This window comes from Hoplias malabaricus, chromosome X2 (assembly GCF_029633855.1).
Source record: "Hoplias malabaricus isolate fHopMal1 chromosome X2, fHopMal1.hap1, whole genome shotgun sequence".
Taxonomy (NCBI): domain Eukaryota; kingdom Metazoa; phylum Chordata; class Actinopteri; order Characiformes; family Erythrinidae; genus Hoplias; species Hoplias malabaricus.
This window is the reverse complement of record NC_089819.1, coordinates 26714599-26723876: the sequence shown is the minus strand read 5'-3', so window position 1 is coordinate 26723876 and position 9278 is coordinate 26714599.

The following is a 9278-nucleotide window of genomic DNA, read 5'->3' as shown; positions in this document are numbered from 1 at the left end:
TGTTTTGAATGTGAAGAGAAATGCTCAGTATTAAGGCCGACTCTATGCCGCAGGCTACACGTTTATTCTTCTGCGTTGCGTTGGAGTCACTCTGCAATTACACCTCCACACCACTAGGGGCCGAATCTCAAATATCCACCTCTACACTCTGTAGTACACAGTGCAGTGGAGTAGTAGAGTTACTTTTATAAATCTAGTAGGGAGGAGGGCGCTGTTTGGGACGGAGCAGAGTTTACACGAGGCGCCAGGAACGAGACAAACACAAAGCGGCACGTTTTTCCCACTTTTGCTTTCACAGACATTTTGATTGGTCCCTGACGTCCACCCCGTGTCTGAGGAGGTCTCTGTCTGTGAATGTGTCTCTGTGTGTGGAGGAGGAGAGGAGCTCATGTTCCTGCACTTCTTCAGTTCAACTTCAACAATGTCCCTCCCACTACTGACCAATCACAGCCTTCCGTAGATTTCTGGAGAGGGGCCGCGGCGTAAAGTTAAGTATAAACTGGGCTTTACAGATCAGCCGTTTAAGAAAACACAGTAGATTAAGACGAATTGAGTCTAATATATATCCCTCCATCCTTCTCTTACTCCATCATCCCTCCATCCATCTCTTCCTCCATCATCCCTCCATCCTTCTCTTCCTCCATCATCCCTCCATCCTTCTCTTACTCCATCCTTCTCTTCCTCCATCCATCCATCCCTCCATCCTTCTCTTACTCCATCCATCATCCCTCCATCCTTCTCTTACTCCATCATCCCTCCATCATCCCTCCATCCATCCTTCTCTTACTCCATCATCCCTCCATCCTTCTCTTACTCCATCCTTCTCTTCCTCCATCCATCCCTCCATCTTTCTCTTACTCCATCCATCATCCCTCCATCCTTCTCTTACTCCATCATCCCTCCATCCATCTCTTCCTCCATCATCCCTCCATCCTTCTCTTCCTCCATCATCCCTCCATCCTTCTCTTACTCCATCCTTCTCTTCCTCCATCCATCCATCCCTCCATCCTTCTCTTACTCCATCCATCATCCCTCCATCCTTCTCTTACTCCATCATCCCTCCATCCATCCTTCTCTTACTCCATCATCCCTCCATCCTTCTCTTACTCCATCCTTCTCTTCCTCCATCCATCCCTCCATCTTTCTCTTACTCCATCCATCATCCCTCCATCCTTCTCTTACTCCATCATCCCTCCATCATCCCTCCATCCTTCTCTCCCTCCATCATCCCTCCATCCATCCTTCTCTTACTCCATCATCCCTCCCTCCTTCTCTTACTCCATCCTTCTCTTCCTCCATCCATCCCTCCATCTTTCTCTTACTCCATCCATCATCCCTCCATCCTTCTCTTACTCCATCATCCCCCCATCCTTCTCTTCCTCCATCCATCCATCCCTCCATTCTTCTCTTCCTCTATCATCCCTCCATCCTTCTCTTCCTCCATCATCCCTCCATCCTTCTCTTACTCCATCCTTCTCTTCCTCCATCCATCCATCCCTCCATCCTTCTCTTCCTCTATCATCCCTCCATCCTTCTCTTCCTCCATCATCCCTCCATCCTTCTCTTACTCCAGCATCCCTCCATCCTTCTCTTCCTCCATCATCCCTCCATCCTTCTCTTACTCCATCATCCCTCCATCCTTCTCTTACTCCATCATCCTTCCATCCTTCTCTTCCTCCATCATCCCTCCATCCTTTTTTTCCTCCATCCTTCTCTTACTCCATCATCCCTCCATCCTTCTTACTCCATCCTTCTCTTCCTCCATCATCCCTCCATCCTTCTCTTACTCCATCATCCCTCCATCCTTCTCTTCCTCCATCATCACTCCATCCATCTCTTCTGAACAGACGCTGACGAGTGATGAGTGATGTACCCTTTATTCATTCACTGAAGCACAGAGTGTAAAAACACACTCGCTCCCCTCGCCGTGTCGCATTCACCTGTGGAGGGGGAACTGAGGGGGCAGTGAACACACACACGGCTGGAGCAGGGGGCTGCGACCACCACGGCACCCAGGGGCAGTTTGGGGGTTAGGTGCCATGCTCAAGGGCACTTCAGCTGTGGATAAATGATCTCTTAGCGGTTCCAGGAAACTGACCCCGCGACCCCGCAGCTTCGAGCTCGTTATAATAACCTCAAGGCCACAGCTGCCCCAGGTAGAGCTCTAAGTTTCTATCATTCCTTAGAGGCTTAATTGATTTAATTTTCCATATGATGCCTACCACTTGCCCCTGGGTCTATTTCCAACAAGATTTCTCATAGATTTATTAACAGCTCTAGCATCCCTTCTACAGTGCTAATGCTGAAGGAATAATCCACACACACACACACACACACACACACAAACACACACACACACACACACACACAAACACACACACAAACACAAACACACACATACACACAAACACACACACACAAACACACACACACAAACACAAACACACACACACACAAACACAAACACACACACAAAATCACACACACACACAAACACAAACACACACACACACACACAAACACACACACACACAAACACACACACACAAAATCACACACACACACAAACAAAAAAACACACACACACACACACAAAATCACACACACACAAAATCACACACACACACACACAAACACACACACAAAATCACACACACACACAAACACAAACACACACACACACACACACACACAAAATCACACACACACACAAACACAAACACACACACAAACACACACACAAAATCACACACACACACAAACACACACACACACAAACACACACAAACACACACACACACACACACACACAAACACAAACACACACACACAAAATCACACACACACACAAACACAAACACACACACAAAATCACACACACACACAAACACACACACACGTCTCCACTGATTGACTATATTTTCGCTAAATGGTGAAAATTGGGGTAATTTCTGAGCTAATTTCTAAAGCTAATGCTACGCTGTGTGTTCTCGTGGCTCAGAGACTCACTGCTGTGAGGAGTGTGTTGCTGTGTGAGCTTCTGCTCAGACTCAGAGTCAGAGCCTGGCTTAAGTGCATTCAGATAAATATGTTGTAGATAATGACAAGAAACAGCATGCTAACACTTTAGTACAACATCTAGCTGCTACACAGTGAAGGAAATGAACTGCTGCAGCTGCTGAAAGTTAAAAGCTGAAGTGGGTAACGCTGCAGGTTTCTGAAGCCCAGTCTCTATCCTTTCTTCCAAAGCCACTCCCACAAAACATTTGGACAGGAACTACCGGGCTACAGCTGGAGGAGTCCATGAGAGAGAGAGAGAGAGAGAGAGAGAGAGAGAGAGATGGACTGAATGTGTATTGTTTGAATCCAACAACAAAATGCCTCTTTCACATATACAAACATGAGACATCTAACATTTTCCTTCATTAATTAATAGATTCATTCATTCATACATTCATCTATTCATTCATTCATCTTCTGTAAGCACTTCATCCTCTTCACCCAGAATCACAGACACCCTCCCAGGGTGTAAACATGATCATAACGAATGTAAATAACAAACACGGCTGTTGTTATCGCTTAAAAACGAAAAAACAAACTCCTCCCCAAACAAAACCGCCTCCCAGAAAAACAGGAAACAGGGCGTGGCTTTCCGGGCCCCACACTGCGCGCAGGTTTCCTGCTACACTTTATCCCTCCTCTATTTAGCCGTAGATATTCTGCTTCTGTCTGTCAGCTGTTTCAGGGTTCAGCAGGGGGCGCTGCTATAGCCAGAACTTTCTGCCGTTCTCATGAAGCAACTGTTACTCTGTAGCTTTAGCCAGTGTCTCTCCAGACCATTATGAACATGTTATAATTAACATCCTTCGTTCTGTGCATGTTCACATTAAAGTGTGAATCTGGCGTTCACCAACCCACACACTGTGAAACAAGAGCCCCCCCCCCACCCCCGCTATCACTTTTCCTGTGCGCTGTCTACGTCTGAAAACAGAATAAAACGAGTCACTCTGGTTCTGCTCCGCTTCTGACGTCAAGTGCAGAGACTTTAGAATGGCCCCGCCCCCTCGTCTGAGTCTGTCCAATCACAACGCGTGAAGACGAGGTTAAACAGACACAACGAGCACGGAGAAATAAGAGCACTGAGTAAAAACGTAGAAGAAAGAGAACAGAGTGAAAACGGCTAAAAACCAGAGCTTCTGCTCCTCGCTCCTCACTGCTGTGCGCTCGGGGTCGGGGTGAACAGCGAGCGGCTCATTATCATTTAAAGGAACAGGTGCTGAAAGCGGGCGTTCTGAACAGGGCTGTTTACACAGGGGGAGAACACTGCTGTGGGGCTCGTGGGGTTTCATTAAGAAACAGAATTAACAAAGGTTCTGTGGAGCAATGAATGAGGCTGAATGCCATCAGATCCTCACAGCAATGTTTCAAATCTGTTTCAGAACAGCAGCTGTAAAGAGGATGACTCTACGGAGGAATGTCCTTTCTCTTTTGCTCAGAGGGAATGCCGAGGCGAGCCGGTGCTGTGTAGGGAATGAATAGTGAATGGTGAACGAGTGATGAAGGAGAGAAGCCAGCGGAGAGAGGGAGCGATAGATCAGCTCCAGTTGTTGAAAGTTAATTACAGCATTTTATCGTTTTACTGCGTTCTTTAAAACGAAATCTGTGGAAATTTACGAGTCTGGAGACGAGAGGAGCGACAGAGCGCAGCCCTCTCCTCCTCACCTTCCTCCGCCTTAATGATGGAGCAAATTAATTCCCTCCATATTCCCTCATCATCTGTGACCCTGCCGGAGCCTCGATTAGCTCCCTCATCCCTCCATCTCTCTCTCCATCCCTCTCTCCATCTAAACGTGTCAGACCTTGCCCTGATCCTGAAAAGGAGGCTCTATCCTCAACCTGAAAAACGAGGCATAACTCAGAGACGTACCATCCTTCCTTTTATCCCTCCATCCATCTCTCCTCACCTTCCTCCCCCTCTCCATCCATCCATTCCTCTTTTCCTCCAACTGTCCTGTATTTCAGACTGCTTTATGAGTCTCAGGTTAAAGAAAAAAAAAAAACGTCCTAGACTCTAGACAAGGAATATATCAGTGGCTAATCTTTCTCTTTCTCCATCCATCTCTTTATCCCTCCATCTCCCCAGCCCTCCATTCATCTCTCCATTTTTCTTTCAATCTCTCCATCCTTCAATTTGCTTGCCTCAACCCTTAGAGTTCAGTTTAAAGCTCCATCCTTCTCTTCCTCCATCATCCCTCCATCCTTCTCTTCCTCCATCATCCCTCCATCCTTCTCTTCCTCCATCCATCCCTCCATACTTCTCTTACTCCATCATCCCTCCATCCTTCTCTTACTCCATCATCCCTCCATCCTTCTTACTCCATCCTTCTCTTCCTTCAGCATCCCTCCATCCTTCTCTTACTCCATCATCCCTCCATCCTTCTCTTCCTCCATCATCCCTCCATCCTTCTCTTACTCAATCCATCCCTCCATCCTTCTCTTCCTTCAGCATCCCTCATCCTTCTCTTCCTCCATCATCCCCCCATCCTTCTCTGACTCCATCCATCCCTCCATCCTTCTCTTACTCAATCCATCCCTCCATCCTTCTCTTACTCATCATCCCTCCATCCTTCTCTTCCTCCATCATCCCTCCATCCTTCTCTAACTCCATCATCCCTCCATCCTTCTCTTCCTCCATCATCCCTCCATCCTACTTACTCCATCCATCCCTCCATCCTTCTCTTCCTTCAGCATCCCTCCATCCTTCTCTTACACCATCATCCCTCCATCCTTCTCTTACTCCATCATCCCTCATCCTTCTCTTCCTCCATCATCCCTCCATCCTTCTCTGACTCCATCGATCCCTCCATCCTTCTCTTACTCCATCCATCCCTCCATCCTTCTCTGACTCCATCCATACCTCCATCCTTCTCTTACTCATCATCCCTCCACCCTTCTTACTCCATCATCCCTCCATCCTTCTCTTACTCCATCCATCCCTCCATCCTTCTCTTACTCCATCATCCCTCCAACCTTCTCTTACTCCATCATCCCTCCATCCTTCTCTTACTCCATCTCTCACTTTCTTTCATTCTTCTCTCTCTCCATCCCTCAGTACCTAGCTCCATTTTTTATCATTTCCTCTCTACCTCACTCCATTCTTCTCTCTCTCTCTCTCTCTCTCTCTCTCTCTCCTGAGGAAAAGTATAAAGCTGTAGGGGTTAACTGCTCCTCTGGGACCGCTTTACTTTAGACCTAGTAGAAAATAGCTGTGCAGATCTGATGGTGTTCAGCCTCATAATCATCAGTGAGGCGAGGTTAGTGACGCCATAATAAAAGTCCTGATGTCTTTAGTCTTTAATGAAAGGCTCCAGTAGAATCTGCAGCGTGTCCTGGAGCGAGCGGGAGTGAGTGATCTCTGGAGGTCAGCTCTGTGGGCTAAGGCATGCTAGGCTAAGCTAAAATAAGCTAAATGCTATACCACAGATGTTTGAGTTGATCCCCACCTGGAGATTAGCCCTAATCCCTGAGCCAGGACTCCAGAGAGTGGGGTTTAGAGCTGACAGAGTGAAATCTGCAGAGAGATATAAACGGTGTGTTTTTAACATTAATAACACTATTCACCGGCTAATCCTCTCAGCAGGTGGCAGGAGAGAGTCACACGCACTTACAATACTACAGTACCCCCTTCACCCCCACAGCACTGTCCTGTGTCACTGATGAAGGTCTAGAGGACGAGCGACACACACTGTGCAGCGACAGATGAGCTACTGTCTCTGACTCTACATCTACAAGGTGGACCAATGAGGGAGGAGTGTCTCACAGAGTGGACAGAGAGTGGACATAGGGTTTAAAAACTCCAGCAGCACTGCTGTGTCTGATCCACTCTACACCAGCACAACATGATTCTGATAAAGTGGCCAGTGAGTGTCAGTAGAGGGGGGTGGTGTTTCTGATAAAGTGGCCAGTGAGTGTCAATAAAGGGGGGGGGGTGTTTCTAATAAAGTGGCCAGTGAGTGTCAGTAGAGGGTGGGGGTATTTCTAATAAAGTGGCCAGTGAGTGTCAGTGGGGGGGGGGGTGTTTCTGATAAAGTGGCCAATGAGTGTCAGTAAAGGGGGGGGGGGGTGTTTCTAATAAAGTGGCCAGTGAGTGTCAGTAAAGGGGGGGGGGGGGGGTTCTAATAAAGTGGCCAGTTAGTGTCAGTAGAAGAGAGGGGTGTTTCTGATAAAGTGGCCAGTGAGTGTCAGTAGGGGGGGTGTTTCTGATAAAGTGGGCAGTGAGTGTCAGTAGAAGAGAGGGGTGTTTCTGATAAAGTGGCCAGTGAGTGTCAGTAGGGGGGGTGTTTCTGATAAAGTGTCCAGTGAGTGTCAGTAGAGGGGGGGTGTTTCTAATAAAGTGGCCAGTGAGTGTCAGTAGAGGGGGGGTGTTTCTAATAAAGTGGCCAGTGAGTGTCAGTAGAGGGGGGGGGGTGTTTCTAATAAAGTGGCCAGTGAGTGTCAGTAGAGGGGGGGGGGGGGGGTGTTTCTAATAAAGTGGCCAGTGAGTGTCAGTAGAGGGGGGGGGGTGTTTCTAATAAAGTGGCCAGTGAGTGTCAGTAGAGGGGGGGGTGTTTCTGATAAAGTGGGCAGTGAGTGTCAGTAGAAGGGGGGGTGTTTCTGATAAAGTGGCCAGTGAGTGTCAGTAGGGGGGGTGTTTCTGATAAAGTGGCCAGTGAGTGTCAGTAGAGGGGGGGTGTTTCTGATAAAGTGGCCAGTGAGTGTCAGTAGGGGGGGGTGTTTCTGATAAAGTGGCCAGTGAGTGTCAGTAGAGGGGGGGTGTTTCTGATAAAGTGGCCAGTGAGTGTCAGTAGAGGGGGGGTTTTCTGATAAAGTGGCCAGTGAGTGTCAGTAGAAGGGGGGCGTTGCTAATAAAGTGGCCAGTGAGTGTCAGTAGAGGGGGGGTGTTTCTGATAAAGTGGCCAGTGAGTGTCAGTAGGGGGGGGTGTTTCTGATAAAGTGGCCAGTGAGTGTCAGTAGAGGGGGGGTGTTTCTGATAAAGTGGCCAGTGAGTGTCAGTAGAGGGGGGGTGTTTCTGATAAAGTGGCCAGTGAGTGTCAGTAGAGGGGGGGTGTTTCTGATAAAGTGGCCAGTGAGTGTCAGTAGAGGGGGGGTGTTTCTGATAAAGTGGCCAGTGAGTGTCAGTAGAGGGGGGGTGTTTCTGATAAAGTGGCCAGTGAGTGTCAGTAGAGGGGGGGTGTTTCTGATAAAGTGGCCAGTGAGTGTCAGTAGGGGGGGGTGTTTCTGATAAAGTGGCCAGTGAGTGTCAGTAGAGGGGGGGTGTTTCTGATAAAGTGGCCAGTGAGTGTCAGTAGAGGGGGGGTTTTCTGATAAAGTGGCCAGTGAGTGTCATTAGAAGGGGGGCGTTGCTAATAAAGTGGCCAGTGAGTGTCAGTAGAGGGGGGGTGTTTCTGATAAAGTGGCCAGTGAGTGTCAGTAGAGGGGGGGTTTTCTGATAAAGTGGCCAGTGAGTGTCATTAGAAGGGGGGTGTTTCTAATAAAGTGGCCAGTGAGTGTCAGTAGAGGGGGGGTGTTTCTGATAAAGTGGCCTGTTGAGCTGTGTGTGTTGTTGGTTGCTGAAGAGCCATGTGAATGGTTGGAGGAAGTGGTGAGATGTTTATCAGCTGATCTCTCAGGTGCTGATGGTTCTACGAATCCGGTTCTCACACACATTCTGCAGTGAGAAAGTGTGTTTGTGTGTGTGTGTGTGCGTGTATGTGCGTTTGTGTGTGTGTGCGCCATAACAGGAACAAGAGCATTAACGAACAGGGTCAGTCGAGATAAGGCGAGAAGTGTTGATTGAAACAGTGTTTGAGATAAGAACCAGATAAACAGTGCACTGGAAAAAAGGTGTGTGTGTGTGTGTTCAACATTAAAAGATCACTACATAATATTTTTACATTAAAATTCCAGCTTTAAATTGTTGTGATGGTCCACTGAGCTGTAAAAAAGAGAACAGAGCCTTTGTCGTTGATACTGAGAGCTTAACAATGCAGAAACTGCACTATGTAAATTCTGGAGAAGGATAGGAAACTACTGCCTCCTCTTTCCCATTGATTTCAGGGCAGTGCTGTAAATTAATTACACTAGGGGGAGTCTCAGGAGCAAAGACCCCCAATCTCACCTAGTGTTCGGTATGAACCCAGCCATCAGGAGCAGACCCTGAGAGTCCTGTAAGCTCCGAGGTGGAGTTGGGCTCTCCATGGAACGGACCGAACCCTCCAGGTAGAAGGAATGTGACTGCG